Source organism: Erinaceus europaeus, chromosome 14, assembly GCF_950295315.1.
Source record: "Erinaceus europaeus chromosome 14, mEriEur2.1, whole genome shotgun sequence".
NCBI lineage: Eukaryota > Metazoa > Chordata > Mammalia > Eulipotyphla > Erinaceidae > Erinaceus > Erinaceus europaeus.
The window spans coordinates 90,321,491-90,344,438 of record NC_080175.1 but is presented as its reverse complement, the minus strand read 5'-3'; the positions used below and the strand labels follow the sequence as shown (position 1 = coordinate 90,344,438).

At 37.8% G+C, this 22,948-nt stretch overlaps 1 long non-coding RNA gene across 1 annotated transcript; it reads left to right on the top strand.

The window, feature by feature from the left end:
• The first annotated feature begins 2,849 nt into the window (after positions 1 to 2,849).
• On the top strand, positions 2,850 to 21,521 carry LOC132532682 (uncharacterized). Its single transcript, XR_009544589.1, has 2 exons — positions 2,850 to 2,920; positions 18,719 to 21,521. It is a non-coding gene; the product is annotated as an uncharacterized LOC132532682 (long non-coding RNA).
• The last annotated feature ends 1,427 nt before the right edge of the window (positions 21,522 to 22,948 follow it).

Genomic DNA, 22,948 nt, shown 5'->3' with positions numbered 1-22,948 from the left:
ATCCAGCCAGCTTCTGGGGGGTGGGGACAGCCCAGGTGCTGTGAGTCTAGGTGATTATCCTGCCAGCCTTTGGAGTGGGCAGAGCTTGGGAAAAAAAAAAGGATGAAGTCAAGCACCAGATAGCGGTACACCTTGTTAAGTACATACTTTACCATGTGCAAGGACCAGGCTCAAGATCCCCCTCTCCACCTGCAGGTTCATAAACGTTGAGACAGAGTATTGCAGGTGTCTCTCTGTCTGTCTCCCTCTTTATCTTCCTGCCCCTCTCAATATCTCTTTGTCCTATCAAATAAATACGTTTTTTAAGCAAACAAACAAAAAAGGACATGGCTACCAGAAGTGTTGAATTCAATGTGCAGGCACTGAGACCCAGTGATAACCCTGATTGCAGGGGAAAAAAAAAAGAATAATGAAATCACCTTCTGTAGCTCATCTTAGATGAAGACTAAAGGAATTGTGTTAAATGAAATAAGCCCAGAAAAATAAGATATATATGGGATGATCTCACTCATGGGTAGGAGCTGAGAGATCAGAACAGACAGAGGAAGCACAAAAGTAGAACTTGGACTGGGTTTGGTGTATTGCACTGAAACAAAGGAGTCTTGGGAGGCAGGGGACTTTCATGTCCTGGGGCATGATGCAGGAGGATGACCTAGGCTGGAGGTTGAGAATGTTTCTGCAGAAATTTGAGACCTTTTACACATGTATCAACAACTACACTTACTGTTAACCATGAATCCTCCCAATGAAAAGAACATTATAACAGGGTGTGGTGACTGAGTCTAAAGAGAATAGATCTAAGCTCAACATATGAATGACTGCAGCTGATTGCCAGGCTAGCTTTGCGGGTGGGAGACAGATGACCAGGGACTCATGACTGAGCTGGGACGCAGTTCAATCTTTATTGATGAGCGGGGATGCAGTTCAACAATCTAATCTCTAATCACAATCCTGTCCTATAGATATCTCTTGAGGCGGAAGTGTCAGGAAGAGGAAGTACGTAGGATAGGGGGTGGGGAGAAGGAAAATAGTGTGAGAACCAATGAGGATTAAACCAATGAATACAATGATTATGTAAGTAGACCACAACGTCAAGCAATGCAACAGAAGGGGTCTTAGAAGCAGAATTTAGAAGCAGACCAACAGCTGATCAGTAGCTTATTAACATTTGTCTCCATATATACGGCTAGGACATTATGTAGAGGAGCTGTTGGTGCCCTTGAGCTTCTTCTCAATAACCCAGTTCTGTCTGAGGAATATACAGACAACTTATTGGAAACAGTCTTTCAAGAACTGGGTTAGATTATACGTCTACAATTATGCCTATCTGATATGTGTTTTCCCCAACCATAGAAGGCATTCCCTGAAGTGAGAGGAGAGTTAGAGCTAACTATCATATTTTACTATTTGTGAGAAGTTGGCTATTTGAGCTCATTAATTTGCCTACTGGCAACTAAAGTCACCTTGAATAAAATACCAGTTCTCCCTCTGGTTTCTGTCATTTCCTCTGGGAATCCAACATAAAAAATTACCCCACCCCTTTTTAGAAGTCTGTCCAGGAGATAAATACTCATAGATAAGAGAGCATGGTCCTTCTGCAGCTGTCCTGTAACCTCTCTTTTCAGTTTTCACAGTGGAGCAAATATTTTATATCTGTAATAGTTTTTATTTGTTTTTGAGGTTCTTGGTCTGCTTCTAAATTCTGCTTCTAAGACCCCTTCTGTTGCACTGCTTGACGCTATGGTATATTTACATAATCGTTGTTTTGCCCGCATTGGTTTAATCCCCACTGGTTCGAGCTCTTTTTCCACTCCGCCCCCTCTCCTAGTCACACCCTGTTTTCCACCGTTTAATCCCCACTGGTTCGCGGGCTTTTTCCTTCTCCCCACCCCCTATCCTACGTGCATCCTCTTCCGACCTGACACTTCTGCCTCAGGATATATAAGGACAGGATTGTGATTAGAGATAGCTAGCTTGCACTGCATTCCTCATCAATAAAGACTGAACTGCGTCCCACTCAGCCATGAGTCCCTGGTCGTCTCTCTCCCGCCTGCAAAACTAACCTGGCATGAGGTGATCTTGGTTTCTATGTCCATCAATGTTTTCAAAGTGCAATTTCCAAAGCACCAGTATTTATTGCCCTTCCAATGCTCATTGAACCACCTCCTCCACTTGCAGTCCCCTTCCCTCCTACTTATTAATCTCACTTCTGTATTGGTTCATAGTTTCCCTTGAATGTTGTCCATTTTCCTAGTTTTGTTTGTTTATGCACTGTGGCTGAGAGTCTTCTATATTTTCACTTTATCTAAGTTCTTTTTCTAGTTCTTGTACATCTAGTTCAGTGGTGATGAATTCCATGAGCTATTGTTTGTGTGAAAAGTCCTTGTCTTTTCTTCAAACCGCATCAAAGGCCTAGCAGGATAAGGTATTCTTAGGCTGAGGCCTTTTTCTTTCAAAACTTTTAATAGAGCTTTTTATATCAGTGCTTTCTAACCTTTAGATTTTCTGTTAAAAAAAAAATCATCTGGTTGTTTTATGGGACTTCCTTTCAGGTGACTGTTTTTCTCCAGCTGTCATCTGGGTCCTTTATCTTTGATCTTTGTCATTTTAATTATTTTGTTTATGAACTTTAATTTTTAATTTAACTGTAATTTTTTAGCTTTTAATTTTGTCATCTTAATTGTTTTATTTATGAACTCTTGCTAGGAGCTGTTTTTCTCTTGGAGTTCTACAAGTTTCATGTATTTGAGGTTCTATCTCCTTCAATTTGGGGAAACTCTCAGTGACTATTCAAACTTGAATTATATCTTTTTTACTACTCTCTCTCTTTTACTCCTATGGTACAGATTTAATCCCTGGGACATTTCATATACCAGAGCTGAGTGAGACCCTGGCCTCTTTATCACTGCCTCAGAAACCTGTAAGTAAATACATAAAATCTTAAACATTAGACCTTCAAAATGTACATCTGGTGATGCTCTACGTTCTATTCATTAACAGCAGTCATAGAAAGTAATAGTTTGGGGGTCGGGCAGCAGAGTGGATTAAGCACACATGGCAGAAAGTGCAAGGATCTGAGTAAGAATCCCAGTTTGAGCCCCTGGCTCCCCACCTGCAGAAGAGTCGCTTCACAGGCAGTGAAGGAGGTCCGCAAGTGTCTATCTTTCTCTCTCCCTCTCTGTCTTCCCCTCCTCTCTCCATTTCTCTCTGTCCTATCCAACAACGACATCAATAACAACGACAATAATAACTACAACAACAATAAAAAACAACAAGGGCAACAAAAGGGAAAATAAATAAATATTAAAAAATCAAAGTAATAGTTCACCCTATGCTTACGTGATTAAAACAAACATCATTCTGTCTTGGTAGTTTACTTCCTGTGTGCACATGCATGATTTCATGCACTTAATCATTTTTTTATGGAGACAGAGGTAGAGGTGGAGAGAGAGAAGGTGGGGGCACTATAGAACTGAAGCTCCCTCCAGTGTTGAAGCTCTTCCACGTGGTGTGTCAGGGTCTCCAGCCTGAACTTAAACATTACAAGGCAGGTAGACGCCACAGTGACATAGGTGGCTTGCCAGTCCCAAATTAGTCTTCATAAGTATGATAGGAATAACAAAGAGATTGATTTTGACTTTGTTATTTTATCATAGAATTAGATTCCTTACTATGTTTTGGTTAAACTAGTGCTAAAATGTATTTACAGTCTCAGGTGATTAGCTATAATTAATATAGATTATCTCATAAGTAGCAAATATGTTAATGCTGGGAATGCATTCTATAATAAGCTAACTTTCTGCTAATTTTTGAAACTCTAGTTATTATAACTGAAACTTTCATAGTTAATGTCCCATCATCATCATACACATAAAATAATTCTCCCTGTTTTTTACTGGGAAAATAAAATTCCAATTTTTTTTTTATAAATGTGAACATCTACCTCTTTAATAGCTGAATACAAATATCAAAACTTATTCTTTTATTTATCATCATTCTTACTGAGTATGACCAGAGGGGCCATGCAGTGGCACACAGCTAGGTGCGCACACATGCTACAATGGAAAAGGACCCAGATTCAAGCTCCTGGTTGCCACCAGGGATAAAAAGCTTCGCATGTTTTTGAGAAGAATAGCTTCATGAATGGAAAAAATGCTGCAGGCTTCTCTCTCTCTCTGTCTCTCTCTCTCTTTCCCTTCTCTCTCTCTCTCTCCCTTTTCTCTCCCTCTATCTTTCTCTCTCTACCTCTTTGTCCCTTTTGTCCTCTATGCAATAAACAAACAAATAAACACATACTTAAAAAAATAACCTTAAAAATAACTATGAGCAGAAATAACTCTGATAAAGTAATATCAACAGAAAAGATGTGTATTATACAGCAGCCTAGTATATATTATATGTACTATATAATGTAGTACAGAAAGAGAGAGACATGCACTCTGGGAGAGGAATTCAATGAACAATATGGGGCAAAGTATATCGGGAGATAGAGGGTGAAGCCACAAAGGTAGGTTAGAGTAAGAGTAATGAAGACATCATTATTATTAAAGATTATAAAACACTATTTTATGTCACTAGTCACTCACTAGTCATTTTAATCAGTGAGTCATCTAAAATAATTAAATTTTTATAAAATAACATGGACAATGTTGTTGCACTGGAGAAGAGAAAGACCAATGGAAATAAAATACAATCCAATAGACAAATCAAATGGTATTAATTTTATAAGAGAATGAATGGAAATTGAAAGATAACAATGAGGGGTTGGAAAGCCACATAAAGATGGTAGCTAAACATTTAAAGTACTGGGGGGCTGGGCAGTAGTGCAGCAGGTTAAGCGCACATGGTGCAAAGTGTAAAGATCAGGGTTCGAGCCCCCAGCAGCCCATCTTCAGGAGAGTCACTTTGAAAGCAGTGAAGCAGGTCTGCAGGTGTCTATCTTTCTCTCCTCCTCTCTGTCTTCCCCTCCTCTCTCCATTTCTCTCAATCCTATCCAACAACAACAACAACAGCAGCTATAAAACAATAACAATAAGAAGTACAACAAATACAACAACCAGGGCAACAAAATGGGAAGCACAGCCCCCAGGAGCGGTGGATTTGTAGGCCTGGCACTGAGCCCAGCGCTAACCCTGGAGGAAAAGGAAATATTGGGTTGGCAGAATAGCTCACTTGAATAGTGTGCTGCTTGGCACATGCGTACCCCAGGTCTAGCCTGGCCGTTACTACTTTGAAAAATCCTTGGTGTTATGGTCTCTTTCATTCTTTCTTTGCCTCTGTCTCTGTTGTTATCTAAAAAAAAAGGAAAATTTAATATGAGGAAAACATATTAAACTACATGTACATATATGATAATAGAAGATAAATAGAATCACCAAGTCATTAAGTATAGAGAAAATTTATATTGCTTGGTAAGAATCTTAGGATGAAGAATAAAATGAAATTGAAGAAAGTGAGAAGCCAAGTAGCATGCATTTTGAGCAGTTTGCTTCATTGACTTCTTTATACATGAATGGCCATGTTATTTTAATTTTGAATCAATTATTTTCCTTAATCTCATTTTTTAAAATTTGTATCTATGTTTTAGGCAAAAGCACTATAAACAAAAGGTAGTGTTGGTAGGTTGATCCATGCTCCCAGCCTGTCTCTCTCTTTCCCTAGTGGGGCAGGGCTCAGAGTAGGCAGGGTTCCAGAACACATGGTGGAGTCAGCTGTCCAGGTAAGTCAGGTTGGCATTATGGTAACATCTGGAACCTGGTGGCTGAAAAAGAGTGGAGATACAAAACAGAACAAATTGTTGACTAATCATGAACCTAAAGGCAAGAATATTGCAGATAAAGATTTGGGGTCTCTGTTGTGGAAAAAGCTAATAGGTCTCTTATTGGTATATTCCAAGGGGTTCATGACTCTACTAGTTTTTGCCTGAGCCTGGCATTTAATATGCAGGTAGACCCAAATTATTGTCTGGAGAGATAGTGTCATAGTTGGAAAAAAGAGTAGCAAGCTGAGTTGAGGAAGAGAATAGCTCCCAAATATGGGGAAAGTATATAAATGCTGTTAACTGTAAATCCCACCGATTTGAGCTGGGGCCCATCATCAGCATAGGAGCCTTATGTAACCTCTACATTTCTGTAGGTTTGAGCTCACATTCTGTAGTCATGGCTAGAGAATGGCCTTCTTTAGAGCTATTGATCTGGACTATAGAATCAAGGATGAAAGCTATGTCCTTGGGTGACAAGAGCTGAGTATTCCTTGATACTCCTGTTTGAAATTTGAATATTTTCATCAGAACACTGCAGAGCTGATATTTCCGTCTTTTCAAATATATTGAAAAAGTTGGAATTCCATATAGTTACATCTCTAATAATATTTTTTTCACCACTGCTGGGAGATTTGTTTTCTAAAGATGTGGCTATTTGAATAAGAAAGGAAAACATGTTCTAATTGGTAGGCTGCACATGAATTTAAGCACAAAATAATAGTTTCAAAGTGACATAACTATACTGAAAGATAACTTTTAAAATTTGTGTTAGAGAAGACAGAGTAAAAAAAAAATCAAACAACAGTTTCTCTCATTAAATTCGGTTACTTTCCATAGGGAAACAGGCTCTCTTTTGAAACCAGTTTGTAAAGCTGAAGGAAAAAAATCTTTCATGGCAAAAGAATGTGGTGGAATGTATGTGTCCTCCCAAATGTTAAAACCTCATTCTGTTGAGAAATGGTCTTCATACAATGAAAACTTCTCAGGAAGTCCAACTGCTTATTTGTTTGTTCTTTAAAGCAAAACAAATCATCATTTAAAAGGTTCAGCTTCAAATTAAGACCTTTTAGAAGCTTAGAGAGACTTGCTAAGAAAAGTTCAAATCCCTTAGAAAATGACTCATTGCTTCTTGAGAGGAGGAGAAAAATAGCTCCTGATGAGATTCAAATCATTCTCTATCTTCTCTTTCATTAATTTTAAACATAATTCATAGGCTATTATGCTCTGGAATCAAAGGAATTATTCCTTATTGTAGCCTACCATTTTTCATCATTATACACACACAATGTCCAATTTCACCCTGCTCACTCAAAATGGCGCTTCAAGCAGGCAGAAAGGATTAACTCCAATACTTACATTTGGCTTTAATTCATAGCCTTATAAAGAGTGTTACTAGTCTAAATATGTATTTACACAATCGAATATGATGAGTCATTTCTAAAATGTAAACAAGTAGTTTTAAAAATTGCTTAAATATGTAGTTCCGCCCGAGCTCTCTCTCATAGCAGTACTGAGATTCACAGCACTGTCTATCAGTGTTTCCTAATATTATTCTAATTTTTAGTTCTAATTTCATCATGATATGTTATAAGTACATTGTATGTAATAAAGTAAAAGAGAAAAAAAGGGTAGATATAACTTTCAGAGTAGTCAGAATATTTTAAAGCATTCATAGAAGCATAGCTCTTCAATTGAAATGAAGTCAAGTTCTGTTTGTCTATTCTGGGCATACTTATTTATTTACTTTTTATGTTTTATTATCTTTATTTATTTGTTGGATAGGAGCAGTGAGACATTGAGAGGCCAGAGAAAGTTAGAGAGGGAGAGAGAGACAGAGAGACACCTGCAGACCTACTTCATCGCTCATGAAGCTCCCCCCGCCCCCCGTAGGTGGGGAATGGGGGCTCGAACCTGGGTCCTTGCGCATTGTGACATGTGTGCTCAACCAGGAATGCCACCACCCAGCCATTTTTTTTCCCTAACTGGTCACTGCTGATACTTCACCACCCCAGGCTGACTTTCTCAGATAGAAAGAAAGACAACACAGCACTGAAGCTTCCTCTAGTGAGTTGGGGGGGTCAGGCTTGACGCTGGGTCATAAGCAACGTAAAACTTAAGAACTATCTGGGTTAGCTACTTGGCCAGTCCCTGGATTTTTTTTTAACAGTGAGTGCAAGTCACTGTTTAAAAATCTAGGTTGATGCCCAAGTTTATAATATTTACTTTCTATAAAGAAAATCATGATTATGATTCTCATTCCCTGCTGTAAATGGAAGTTCTATAATTGTTTTGTTCCTGTCTCATCACTGATTGTTGTTTATACAATCATTGTTATTTATATCAATGTTGTTTATACAAAGACCATATTATTAGTATTTTTAAGTTTAGTAGTTCTTTTTAAAAATATTTTTTTAATATTTATTTATTCCTTTTTGTTGCCCTTGTTTTATTGTAGTTATTATTGTTGTTGTTATTGATATCATTGTTGTTGGATAGGACAGAGAGAAATGGAGAGAGGAGGGGATGACAGAGAGGAGGAGAGAAAGATAGACACCTACAGACCTGCTTCACTGCTTGTGAAGCGACTCCCCTGCAGATGGGGAGCCGAGGGCTTGAACCGGGATCTTTATTTCTGTCCTTGTGCTTTGTGCCACCTCCACTTAACCAGCTGTGCTACAACCCCACTCCTTGTTTAGTAGTTCTTACGTCAAAAGAAATTGCTTCTCATGAACCTCTTCCACATCTGAATCACTTTGAGCCAGAGTTTCACCACTTGTGAAGATTCTCCCTTGCAGGTGGGGAGTAGGGGCTGGAACACTGGTCCCTGAACATTATATGTGCATGTAACTGGGTGCTTAACTACATGAACCCCCATTTATTATCTTTTATGAAGCTTTATAACTATGACTGCCATGGACAACAGAGTGCCATGTATAAGATTGATTGTATGTGTTTGCTTGTGTGTGGTGTATATGTGTCCATAAAAGTAGGAAGAAAACAGTGTTAACTTACACCCCAAATACTCTCTTAAGAGCAACATCACCTCTATTTCTTATTTTTTTTCTCTCATCACAGCTTTATTGCCCTGAGCTTTTTTTTTTGTTTTAATTAAGTCAGAGAAAGAGGGGATAAAGAGAAAAACATCACAGCACTGAAGCTTCCTCTAGTGCAGGCCAAGGATTAGGATAAAACTTGGTTATATATATATATGTATATGTATGAAACACTGACAAAAACCATAGGGTAAGAGGGATACAACTCGACAGAATTCCCACCACTAGAACTCCATATCCCATCCCCTCCCCTGATAGCTTTCCTATTCTTTATCCCTCTGGGAGTATGGACCCAGGGCCATTCTGGGATGCAAAAGGTAGAAAGTCTGGCTTCTGTAATTGCTTTCCTGCTGAATATGGGTGTTAGCAGGTTGATCCATACTCCCAGCCTGCTTCTCTCTTTCCCTAGTGGAGTGGGGCTCTGGGGAAGTGGGGCTCCAGGACACACTGGTGGGGTTGTCTGTCCAGGGAAGTCTGGTTGACATCATGTTAGCATCTGGAACTTGGTGGCTGAAAAAAGAGTTAACACATTTTTGACTAATTATGAACCTAAAGGCTAGAATAGTTCTGATGACGAGTTGGGGGTCTCTGTTTTGTAGTTAGTAGTCCTATTTTAGTTATATTCCAAAGGGCCCATGACTATACTAGTTTTTAACCAAAGCCCTGCCCCAGATAGAAATAGGCTGGGAGTATGGATCAACCTGCCAATGCCCATGTTCAGCGAGGAAGCAATTACAGAAGCCAGACCTTCCACCTTCTCCACCCTATAATAACCCTGGGTCCATACTCCCAGAGAGATAGCAAAGCTTTCAAGGGAGGGGATGGGATACAGAACTCTGGTGGTGGGAATTGTACCCTCTTATCCTATGGTCTTGTCAATATTTTTTTTCTTTTATAAATAAATTAAAAAAAAAACTTGGGTTGTACACCATATCTATTATGTAAAACAAAACAAAACAATTTTCGATTTGCACAAAATATTAAAGTTATTTGTAAAATGAGATAGAGAAAAATCTATAGCAAAGGAAAAGTCAAAGAGAGTAACATTAGTATTCCATGAAAGAAATGTAACAGAACCTTTCAAGGGATCTTGTACACTGAGGACTTCACATCAAAATATCCTGATTACTTGAATCAAAATCATGAAATAGAACAATGTGGTGAAGAAAGTTTACTTCAGACTAGATCAGCTGCACTTTGGCTTAAGGACTTAGCATTTATAATTGCTATTGGGAGTGTTAGTGTCTTACTATCTCAGACTAGAGTATGTAAATGATAGATATAAGGAAATCGAGGAGGAAAATGGATACACCCTATTAAATACACCCTATTAAAAAAAAAGCAATAATGAGCAGCGATTTAACAAAATTCAAAGGTTTCAGATCATTTGAGAGCCTGAAGCAGCAGATGGTAAATATAGCTCAATTCAGACAAATGTGAAAAAAAAATGCATAGTGATAGAGAACTACAAAAGAAAGCTGTGGAAACACATTTCAACAGACTAATCATCCAGTACACCAATCAGAAAATCTTCAAAAACTTTGAACTATAAGTCTAGTGCTGAGAAACAATCTTCTAAGAAAAAGGCCCAAATAAAAATTGCTTCATATTTTTAGTCTTGATTGTTGATAGAAAGACTAGGAAGTCTTAGAAGAAGAAACTTTTAAGGTACTTTGTGAAATATGAGTCTTAGTGAAAAATTCCAGGGGTATTTAATCATTTTAAGGACATATATATATATATATATATATATATATATATATATATATATAATAAAAAGACAGCTGACAAGTGCATAAAGTTATTTAATAGGGTACATTTAAGTACCTTACATAAGCAAATGTTTAAAAATATCCAGGATTTTTTTTTTCCTGAGGAGGAGATAGATTTTATGATCCGTCTCTACTAGTTGTTTACTCCTGTGGTCTTAGAGATGGAGAATGATCCATATACATCTTCTATGGCCAAATTGGCTGAACACTTTTGAGTCCTCATTTCACATATCCTTAGAGAGCCAGTGATAACCTTGGAGGAAAAAAAGAAGAGAAAAAAATCTCCTTAGTATGTTCTTCCAGGTTACAGTTTATTCAGCAATAATAGAGTTGGATCCTTCTAATTGTATAATTTATAATTTGTTTTAGTATTTATTAGGTTGCTAATTGCTAACAATTATTTTTCCTGTTTGTGTACACAGCAAATGTTTCAGAATAAGAAGGAGCAGACTCATGAAATTTTATATTTCTTCAGAGATAAAATTGACACTAGCAGACATGTCAGTTATGTGTTTTTAAAATTAATTTGTGATGTCACAGTGCAATTGCATATGGCTGTTTTGAACTGAGACCAGAATTCAAATTCCAACAGGTATATTTAATTCTAACACACTGAGAGAGAAGATAGCAAAATATTTTGGCAATACAGACACTTTAAGCAGAAAAACCTTAAATGATTATGGAACACCTCTCTGGATATTTAAAAAGATAACAGTCACCAAAATGTCATCAATGTTTAAAAGGGATTCCTATTGAATGTCCAGAGATTAAAGCTAAAAAAACTATTTCTAACTGGTTTCCTTCCTTCCTTCCTTCCTTCCTTCCTTCCTTCCTTCCTTCCTTCCTTCCTCCCCACCCTCATTCTTTCTGTCTTCTCTTTCATTTCTTTCTTTTTGGAAAGAGTTTAATAGTCACTGGGATAAGTTTCAAGTTAAGAAGTTAAGAGGATTGCCTTATTTATTTATTTAGACAGAGAGAAACAGAGAGAGAAGGAGAGAAAGAGAGAGAGAGAGAGAGACAGAGAGAGAAAGAGAAATCTACAATACTGCTTCACCACACGAAGTTTTCCTACTGCAGATATGGACCAGTGGCTTGAACCTGGGTCCTTGCATATTGTTACATGTGTGCTCAACCAGGTATGCCATGGCCTGGCTCCTTTTTAAACTTTAAAATGAAATTTCTTGCTATGACTAGCTATATTTTCCAATATGAAAATATGTAATTTTCACAATTAAATCATAAAATTTTAGTATACATTATTTTATGTCATAGGAATCTGCCACTCTATAATGTTCTGTTCTAGTTGACATACTGATAAAAGTTAACATGTATACAATACATGGGATTTTAAACTCACTATGTATAAAGTGGAAATTGAAACAATATGCATGTTTTCAAATATATTCTTGTCTAATAAAAATGAAAAATTTTAAGACAAGAAATCTATTTCTCAAATCTTTATATATATATATATTTGGGCTTCCTAAATAGAAATTGTTTATTTCATTAAATTAAAAGGTTAGATTGATGTTTGGTGACTTTTTTTTTTTTTTTGCAATTGACATGTTGACTCAGGTAAGAGTTTCCTTTTCCACTAAAAAGCCATGATTTTCATTTCACAAAAAAAAAGATTTTGTATTTTTTAAAAATTATCTGTGCCCAGAAAAGTGCTTGTAAGTGTATCTAACAAATTAAAAATTATTTTTGTATTTATTTATTTATTTATTTATTTATTTTCCTTCTTTTTTATAGCTTCAAATTTTTATTTTATTATATTATATTTATTAGTGATTGAACAATGATTGACAAGACTGTGTATAAGAGGGGTACAATCCCACACAATTCCCACCACCAGAACTCCATATCACATCTTCTTCATTGGAAGTTTCCCTATTCTTTATCCCTCTGGGAGTATGGACCAAAGATCTTTCTGGGGTGCAGAAGGGGGGAGGTCTGGCTTCTGTAGCTGCTTCTCCACTGAACATGGGCATTGACAGGTGGATCCATATCCCCAGACTGTTTCTATCTTTCCCCAATGGGTCAGGGCTCTGGGGAGGTGGAGTTCCAGGACACATTAGTGAGGTCATCTGCCCAGGGAAGTCAGGTTGTCATCATGTTAGCATCTGTAACTTGGTGGCTGAAAATCATTAAGATATAAAGGAGAACAAATTTTTTAATAATCTTACCTAAAGGTAAGAATATGCCAGATGAGATTTGGCGTTTTCATTTTGGAAAAAGCTATGAGATCTATTTTAGGTATATTCTAATGGGCCCATGACCCTACTAATTTTTGCCTGACCCCTATAGCTAACATGCAAGTGGGCTAAAGGTATTGTCTGGCAAGATGCTGTCAGAGTTGAGAATAGGACTAGAAAGCTGCATCAGGGAAGAGAGTAGCTCTCAAATATGGGAAAAGTATATAAATACCTTTAACTGTAAACCCTATTGATCTAATCTAGGGTTCAAGTCTATTGATATTTAGCACAGAAGCCTGTATAACCTCTACCTCCTTATATTCATTTAATAAGATATAGATAGACACAGGAGAGAGAGAGAGAGAGAGAGAGAGAGAGAGAGAGAGAGGATAAAACAGCACTCTGGCAGTATAAAACGCTACCACTGTCCTGCCTCCTGGGCCATAAATATTTTGTATGAAAATGCATAAACCATAGCTCATAATAGTACTTCCCAATGTGTTTAAGTAATGTTATAAAATTAACATTAACAAAAACATTAGAATTAAATTTATTAATGGTTTCTACTACACTTAAAATTTTATGTATTATTATGTATAGAGAGGGCCACATAAAATCACAAGATACGGTCCAGGTGGTGGCGCATCTGGTTAAGCGCACACATTACAGTGCTCAAGGACCTGCATTTCCCCACCAGCCAGGGGAAAGCTTCATGAGTGGTGAAGTAGGGCTGCAGCTCTCTCTCTGTCTCTTTCCTTTTTTTGGTCTTTATTTATTGTATAGAGACAGAAAATGAGAGGGGAGAGGGAGTCGTGAATGAGAGAGACAGAAAGTCACTCACAGTCTTGTTTCACCACTCACGAAGTCGTCGTCGCCCCCCCCCACACACACCACCACTGGGGAACGGTGGCTTGAACCTGGGTCCCTGTGCACTGTGCGCCACCACCTGGCCCAACAATTCTGTCTCTTTCCTTCTCTATCTCCACCTCCCTTTTCAATTTCTCTCTGTCTGTAGCCAATAATAACATTAAAAATTACCAAGTACTAGTTGCATTGTAAAGCTAAAAAGTCACAGAATTTGTAGAGAGACAGAAGTTATATTTAGAAGTGGACCTAAAACATGACACTTCATGACATGGTATTTGTTAAGGGAAACATTTCACATATGGGAGTTGATTTTTTACTCTAGCATGCCTTGCCTTGCACTTCCTTTAGAAAGCACAAACAAAAATGCTTTTGGACATGACATTGTGTCAGTATTTCTCAATTCAATTCTCTGATGCAGTTATAACAAAGCTTTTAGTAGTTGCCTACTGCATAATTCACCATTTCAATATTGATATAAATGAAACATGAAATTGGCATCAATAAGTGCATTCAATTTCTGGAAGACTTCTTGATTTGTTGTTTCTTACTTAAGCATATACTAAGAAACCATCCAATACTTTTCTCATGGACCACCAATGTATCCTGGAGCCCCACCTCCCCAGATCCCTGCCCCACTAGGGAGAGAGAAAGGCAGGGAGTATATGGATCAACCTGTCAACTCCCATGTTCAGCGGGGAAGCAATTACAGAAGCCAGACCTTCCACTTTCTGCTCCCCATAATGACCCTGGGTCCATACTCCCAGAGGGATAAATAATAGGAAAGCTATCAGGGGAGGGGATGGGATACGGAGTTCTGGTGGTGGGAATTGTGTGGAGATGTACTCTTATCCTATGGTTTAGTCAATGTTTCTATTTTATAAATAAAAAATTTTAAAAAAATGAATGCAACTCAGTGAAAATTGACACTTCCTTCAAATGCAGGGCATGTGGGGACCAAGGGGCAGTGCAACCGCTGCAGCAGATGTTACAGGACTTAAAGACGTGGGTTTAAGGCCCTGCCCCTGCCCTCCTGCAGGCAGTGCGTGTGTAGAGGGCTTCATAAGTAATGGCGTAGAGCTGCAGGTCTCTTTTTCTCTCTTTCTCCTCCCTCCCTCACAATTTCTATCTCTATTCAATATAACACATAAAATATTTTTAAAGCATATATGGGGGCGGTAGTCGGGCGGTAGCGCAGCGGGTTAAGCGCACGTGGCACAAAGGGCAAGGACCCGACTAAGGATCCGGGTTCAAGCCCCCCTCCCCACCTGCAGAGGAGTTGCTTCACAGGTGGTGAAGCAGGTCTACAGGTGTTTGTCTTTCTCTCCTCCTCTCTGTCTTCCTCTCCTCTCTCCATTTCTCTCTGTCCTCTTCAACAACAACAACATCAATAACAACAATCACTACAACAATAAAAACAAAACAAAAGCAACAAAAGGATATAAAGAAAAATTTAGAAAAAATGTATAAATGGGGCATATGAATTCTATATACTTTTCCCTTTCCCATGAGCTACAACATGGTCACTTCAAGGACCAGAACATAGCCAAACTGATGAGAACAAAAGAGATGACATCATGTTGGAATTACAAAGTAAGGAAGAAACTTGATTTTCTGAATGACTTCTTAAGAAAGAGCTACTTATTTACTACAATTGCTTGTTTAGATTTGTTACAAAAGAGAATATATAGTTCTCTATGCTTTGGGACATCTTAGGGCACTCTACTTTTCCTATAAAAAAAAAAAAAAGCTGAACCCAACAATGGTTTTAACTCATCCTAGTAAAGCTGAAAACGAAACTATAATTTGTTATTTTAGATACTGACACTTTTTACTTTAAAATGAAAATCAGCTCATCTCACTGTATCTGTTGATAGGTGAATTCTATTCGAGGCGATATGTCTATTCAAACAGCGACTATACAAAGCAAACAGCATCCTAGTCTGAACTGATTATAGAATAGAGTGTCAGGTCTGATTGAAATAGGTATATTTTTTGTGTTTTATACCTATAAGATAGTTACTGCATTTTGTGGTAAGTGAAGACCGAAGCTGCTGATGCTTTTATATTGTGAAAGTTAGGACATCATTTAGAGCAGTCCAGTGTGAAAGGGAAAGACAGACAGTATTCTGCATCCTACTTGATCACTGTCACCCTTGCTGAACTGACCAGGGGTTCAGACCTTGATGGCTGAACTTCCCTGAGCTGGCTGATCTGTGCTTCTTGAGAAATAATTATGTTTCAAAAAGTGTACAAAAGTAAAGGGAAGAATAATCAATCACTGAATGGAAGTCATTGCATTTTGGGATATAATCTCTCCATGTTTTGTATGCATTTTAATTTTTTATCAAAAGTGAAATTACACTCTACACACTATTTCATGATGTTGTCTTCCCATGTCATTAAATAACTGTACTAAAAAAAGAAATAACTATATTTAAGATATTTAGGTGATCAGGAGATATGAACAAATAAATTCAATACTAAAAGTTACTACTAAGAGTATGCACAGTGACATTCTCTACCAGTGACACTAAAAGGCGAAAGTCATAAAGAGATTTTCCATGATTTTCACTGTATTTGTCCCTAATAACTAGAAATGTTTCCCTGATTTCATAGGTTTAATTTATCAATCTCACTTTTATTAGGGGGTATATAGGCTATTTCCTTTCTACAACAACTTTAAATAGACAGGAGGTCAATTTAATAATCTATTAGTTCATTCAACAGATATCTCATAGAGATGAAAGAAAGTTTACCATGGGTCAGCAATTATTGCTACTTTAAAAAAATTCATTTATTTATTCCCCTTGTTGTTTTATTGTTGTAATTATTGTCATAGTTATTGATGTCGTCGTTGTTGGGTAGGACAGAGAGAAATGGAGAGGGGAGGGGAAGATAGAGGGGGAGAGAAAGATAGACACCTGCAGACCTGCTTCACCCCTGCGAAGCGACTCCCCTGCAGGTGGGGAGCCAGGGGCTCCAATCGGGATCCTTACTCGGGTCCTTGCGCTTTGCGCCACATGCGCTTAACCCGCTGCTACCTCGGGACTCCCAGTACTGCGACTTTTTAATGAAAGAGACAGCTTGCTGCCCCATGATTTCAATTAGTAGAGACAGAAAATATATATAAAGTCAACCAGCACATAAATAAAAAATATTCAGGTATTAAGACATCCTATGATGGAAATAAAAAAAGAATGATGTAATAGTGAGTGACTCAGTGGGAAGATGAAGTTTTAAAAACATATTTATTTATATTTATTTATTTCCCCCTTTGTTGCCCTTGTTGTTTTATTGTTGTAGTTATTATTGTTGTTATTGATGTCATTGTTGTTGGGTAGGACAGAGAGAAATGGAGAAGGGGGAGAGAGGGAGAGAAAGACACCTGCAAACCTGCTTCACCGCTTGCGAAGCGACGCCCCTGCAGGTGGGGAGCCGGGGTCTTGAATCAGGATTCTTCAGCCGGTCTTTGCGCATTGCGTGCGCTTAACCCGCTAGCTACACTACCGCCGACTCCCAAAGTTTTTTTTTTTTAAATTATCTTTATTTATTGACTAGAGACAGCCAGATGTTGAGAGGGAAGGGGGAAACAAAGAGGAAGACAGAAAGAGACACTTGAAGCCCTGCATCAGCACTCGTGATGTTTTGCCCCTGTAGTTGGGGGGGCAGGGGCTTGAACCTGGATCCTTGTGCATTGTGCCACGTGTGCTCAACCAGTTGTGCCACCACCGGGGCCCAGATGAAGTCTTTGGATAGGTGTCTTAAAGTTTTTCTCTAAAAAGATCATATGAGGCAAAATTGTAAATAGAGAACAGGGATTATAGAACTGAGAGGAGGAATGTTTCAAGCAGAAGGATCAGAAGGTGATAATTCCTTTGGGGAGCATACATTTATTGTTAAATGCCACAAACATGCTATTTATCGAGTGACCACACAATACATAGCACAGAAGGGCTATAATTTAGGATCAAGGAAACTAGCAGTTTCTTAGGAAACCTAAATCAAACTGTTCACAACTTTATCTTTAATTTATTTATTTATTTATTTTATTTATAAAAAAGAAACATTGACTAAACCGTTGGATAAGAGGAGTACAATTCGACACAATTTCCACCACCAGAACTCTGTATCCCATGCCCTCCCCTGATAGCTTTCCTATTCTTTAACCCTCTGGGAGTAAGATCATTATGGGGTGCAGAAGGTTGAAGGTCTGGCTTCTGTAATTGCTTCCCCGCTGAACATGGGTGTTGACAGGTGGATTCATACTCTCAGCCTGTCTTTCTCTTTCCCTAGTGGGGAAGGGCTCTGGAGAAGCGGAGCTCCAGGACACATAGGTGGAGTTGTCTGTACTTGGTTTAGTTTAGGTGATATTTAATCAGGTAAGCACATTTTATAACTGTTGCGAAGGTACTATTATTTTAAAAGGATTCAAACAAGGGATTTTGTTCACCAAAATAGCATGCAATTCTGTTTACATTGTATTCACTGCCAAATCAGGTGTCGATGAGCCTAATTTTATGTGGCTTGGCAGGCACAATTATGATAGAATTACCTTTAAGTAATAGAACGTTACTAATCACTCTGAATATGCTTGGCTGTACAAAAAGGCTTCAATGACTGAATAATAAAAAAAAGTTGAAGAGGTCTGAGATGTAGGTTTAATAGAACCAGCAAAATAGTTCACTAGGATGATGGTCCTGTTTTGCTATGCATATGACCCTGGTATGAGCCCTGACACCCACTGAACTGGAGAAAGCTTCTGTTCAGGGTTATGGTGTATTTCCCTCTTTTCCTCTGTCTCTTTGTCTCTGTCTTTCTAGCTGAAACAAAGCCCCATAAATTATAGGTAAATAAATAAATATACTTCATAAACTGTTATTCTATAAAAATCTCTAAAAATTGGAACCTCAAGACTGGTGGGCATAAACCTATAAAATATCACAAGGAAAGCAATCAGTTCTTGTAGTAACTGGTAAGGACAATTTCCCTACTAAGTGGAGTATCTGTGACCTGGAAAACAATTTAAGGATTAAAAAAAAAGACTCTCAACAGTTCTTTTAATAATTTCAGGTAAATTGAAAATCAAGTATGCAATATGGCTCTTTACTTCTTCTATTGGTAATGCATAAAAAAATTCAAGATGATATTTGCAACGATACAACATGAACCAATTTATGAAATTTAATGTCCCAAAGAAAATTCAGCATGCGTGAATAAGAATACAATGAAGAAAAAGTTACTGTAATTATAAAACTTATAACCATTAGGTTATTTATGTTATATATATGTATATATAGTGCATCTTTTTGTACATCTTTAATAAGCAATTTAAGAAAATCATTTTATGTGAAGTGACTGAGATAACCAGAGATAAGAAATTAAAATGAATTATTTGGCAGCCACTGTATAGTCACATTTGATTCAGTTCTACTATTGAAATTGCCTCTGCATTGTGAGCAGTTAGAAAACACTTTCTCAGCTGATCAGCATCTATTTCTGAAGGTGTAGTTATGGCTAATGTGCATAGTCACAAAACATCATGGTCTTTCTTCAAGCATCAATCCATGGAGAAGTATTCAGACAAATAAATACCTTTTAATAAGTCAAGTTCCAGCTGTGAATTTCAAGGCAATCAGAAGAGATACACATAAAGAGACAAGGAAATAATATAAACTAAATAAGTCCTATAAAACCGGAAATTTACAGACTTCTATATCCTCAGGAATCCACAGGATGTCCACAAATGTATTTAGAGGGCATGACTTTTCAGAGTTAACATAAAATCAGGTTCATTATCTTCCTGTAATTTAGTATGTCCTCTTATAAGAATTCTAAATAGAGGGTGGCTAGAATAGCTGAATTAATCTAAACTTCTTTTCCATCAAAAGTTCATTACAAGTGCCCTTGGCTCTGTTCTCATCTCCTTCATCCCTGCATACATATCCTGCATGACTTCAAAGAGAAATCTCCACACAGGAGATAGGAAAGGGAGGCCAGGGGATGAGAGCAGGGCCACCTCTGTTAAAAAGAGAGGCTTAATTAAGTACATATTTGAAGAGTGCCTTTGACATGAAAAAGCAGTAAGAAAATTCAGTACTATTAACACTGACCGAGAAGTACTTGGTCCTGAGAGCAAAGCCTTATAAAGATTAAGAGAAAAAGTTTATATTCTCCTCCTTCAGGCAAGTATTTTTCAATGGGGTTCTTATTGATCTGTCATCCTAAGGGAGTCTGTAAATCTACCATCTGCATATTGATTCCTGGTTAGTATAGAGTCGGAGAAAACAGAGAATAAAAGATACATCTTTCTTAAAAACCAAATCAAATTGCAGCCATATATGCTTGAAATGAACACTCATTTCTTTCCTAAAATGCTTAAATATATGTACCATTTTGAGGAAAAAACACTTTTTTTTTTTTACAGTAAGAGGAAAATCTTTGTTTTCATTCCCCCCCCCTCTTTTGAAATTAAACTGGCAGGCTTTATTATCAAAATGACCAATGTTAATCTAATTGAATATGAAAAATGGAAGTTTAAGCTTAGCCACCAGTATTTCACAGGCATAAAATTCCAGAGTGAGTTGCCAGATCCGAATGCAAATCACTTAAGTCAAATAACAGGTTAGACATCACTCTGGTGATGGATGAGGTGTGTTAATACATTTTTTGGGAGATAGAAACGTGTACCCTGTAGACACCTGCAGTCTTGTAAAACATCATTTCCTCAATAAAACAAGTTTCTAATACCCAGAATAAAAGTATTGAGAAAGTAGAATAAAAACAGACTATTTGTGCAGAGAGTTCCCTCAAGAGTTGTTGCTGGACTCTAAGCCCCATTACTCACCCCAATGGTGCAGAATGGTAGTCATCTGCCCTACCTGTAACCTCGAGAGCAGGGCACTGGGAGAACTTGGATAATGTCCACACGGTTTAGAGAGACCTCTGGATTGTTATCAGATAAATTTGCTGACATTATTTTTTTTTAGAGCAAGACCATGCTACTCTGAAGGGGCAGGGTCCAGAGAAGAGGATTTATATATCTGAGAAATAACTCATTCTCACCAGTGAAGGGTAATAATTCTCTTTTTTTTTAAAGCATTTTTTATATTTATTTAATTTATTTATTCCCTTTTGTTGCCCTTGTTGTTTTATTGTTGTAGTTATTATTGTTGTTGTCGTTGTTGGATAGGACAGAGAGAAATGGAGAGAGGAGGGGAAGACAGAGAGGAGGAGAGAAAGATAGACACCTGCAGACCTGCTTCACCGCCTGTGAAGCAACGCTTAACCTGCTGCACTACAGCCCGACTCCCCTCTCTCTTTTTTTTTTTTTTTCTTTAGATGTAAGTGACAAAAGTGGAGCCATTTTAAATTCAGTCCTTCAAGACATTCAATATAGAAAACAGGTCTTCAGAATCTATGACATAAACAGTTGAGGGGTTAGCAATGAGAGACAAGCAGACATTGGGGGGGAAAATATACTGGACTACAAGATACATCTAAAAGCAAAAGAAAACTGATTGTATCTACCACATAGTTCAGTGGTTACACTATCCTAAAAAGCAATTACGTTAACCTAACAAGATACATTATATTATCCTCAAAAGATAAAGAAAGGAAAGATATATGCAATCCCATATTCACTGCCTCATTATTTACACTAGCCAAGATTAGAAAAACTAAGTGTGAGAGGATGAACTGTATAAGGAAGTTGTAGTCTATATACATAACAAAATACTGTTTAAGTCTAGGAAAAATGAAGACTTGTCATTTGCAAAGACATGGATAGAAATGGAGGGTGGGAGAGCCGGGGTAGCGCAGCGGGCTAAGTGCACAGGGTATAAAGCGCAAGGTCAGGCATTAGGATCCTTGTTCGGGTCCCCGGCTCCCCACCTGCAGAGGGGGCTCACAAGTGATGAAGCAGGTCTGCTAGTGTCTCTCTTTCTCTCTCTCTCTCTCTCTCTGCCCTCCCCTTCTCTTTCAATTTCTCTTTGTCCTGTCCAATAACAACAAGGACAAAAAAGAAATGGGGGAGGTGGTGGTTAATATTATGCAGAATAAATCAGCTGGAGAGACAAATGCCAGGTGATTTATTCCTGTGTGGGATATAAAACAAAAACATGGGAACAGACATAGGGAAAGCTAAACAAATCCTAGGATTCAGACATTAGAACTGAGGTATCTAGGAAAAGTGAAATTCTGCTTCAATGATGAGATGGTCAAATGGATAGTCATGTTGGTTTTTCAATACTGGACATGATGTGGTAACACACATTCGATGAGGTGTGAATATATACTACTAACACACACAATGTTGTAACCAATAAGAGAAAGAAAGAGAGAAATAAAGGAAGGAAAAGAAAAAGAAAGAACTATCTTGTCCCAAGATGAAACTGAGTTCCACCATCCATTTTGGAGAGTGAAGAGCAAACATGAATAGTATTACAAAGGTAATAAGAAGACAAAAAGGCTTGACTTGCAAATAGTTTCAAAAGTGGTTTTGATCAGTCATCAGTAAATAAAGTGTGTGTAAATAACTGTTTACGAAACTGGAATTAGTTTTTCTTTTGGAAGCTATTTTCAGCATTTATCTAGATCTTAGCAAACTGATTTAGCAGATAAATCAGCTTTGAATCTGTCAGTTTCTATTCATATGGTCTAGATCAGAATCATCTTCACCTGGGTATTGAGAGTACTTCTTCCTTTACTACAATGTTGCTCTTCTCTCCTGGACTACTTATTTATTGATTTTTAAAGATATAAACACTGAAAAGTATTTTTATTAGTACTTTTGCAAAATTATAAGATTGGAGGGGGTGGTAGTGCACCCCATTAATCACAGTGACCTGGGTTCCAGCTCTGGCTCCCCACCTGCAGGGGTCAGCTTTACTAGCTGTGAAGCAGGTCTGCAGGTGTCTATCTTTCTCTCCCTCTCTCTATCTTGCTATCTTCTCTCAATTTCTGTCTTACGTAATGAAAGAAAGGAAGGAAGGAAGAAAGGTAGGAAGAAAGAAAGAAAGAAAGGAAGAAAGGAAGGAAGGAAGGAAGGAAGAAAGAAAGAAAGAAAGAAAGAAAGAAAGAAAGAAAGAAAGAAAGAAAGAGCCCGGCAGTAGCACAGCCTGTTAAGTGCACATGGCATGAAATGCAAGGACCTGCTCAAGGATCCAGGTTTGAGCCCCAGGCTCCCCACTTGCAGAGGGTTGCTTTGCAAGTGGTGAAACAGGTCTGCAGGTGTCTGTCTTTCTCTCCCTCTCTCTGTCTTCCCCTCCTCTCTCCATTTCTGTCCTAACAACAATGGCAGCA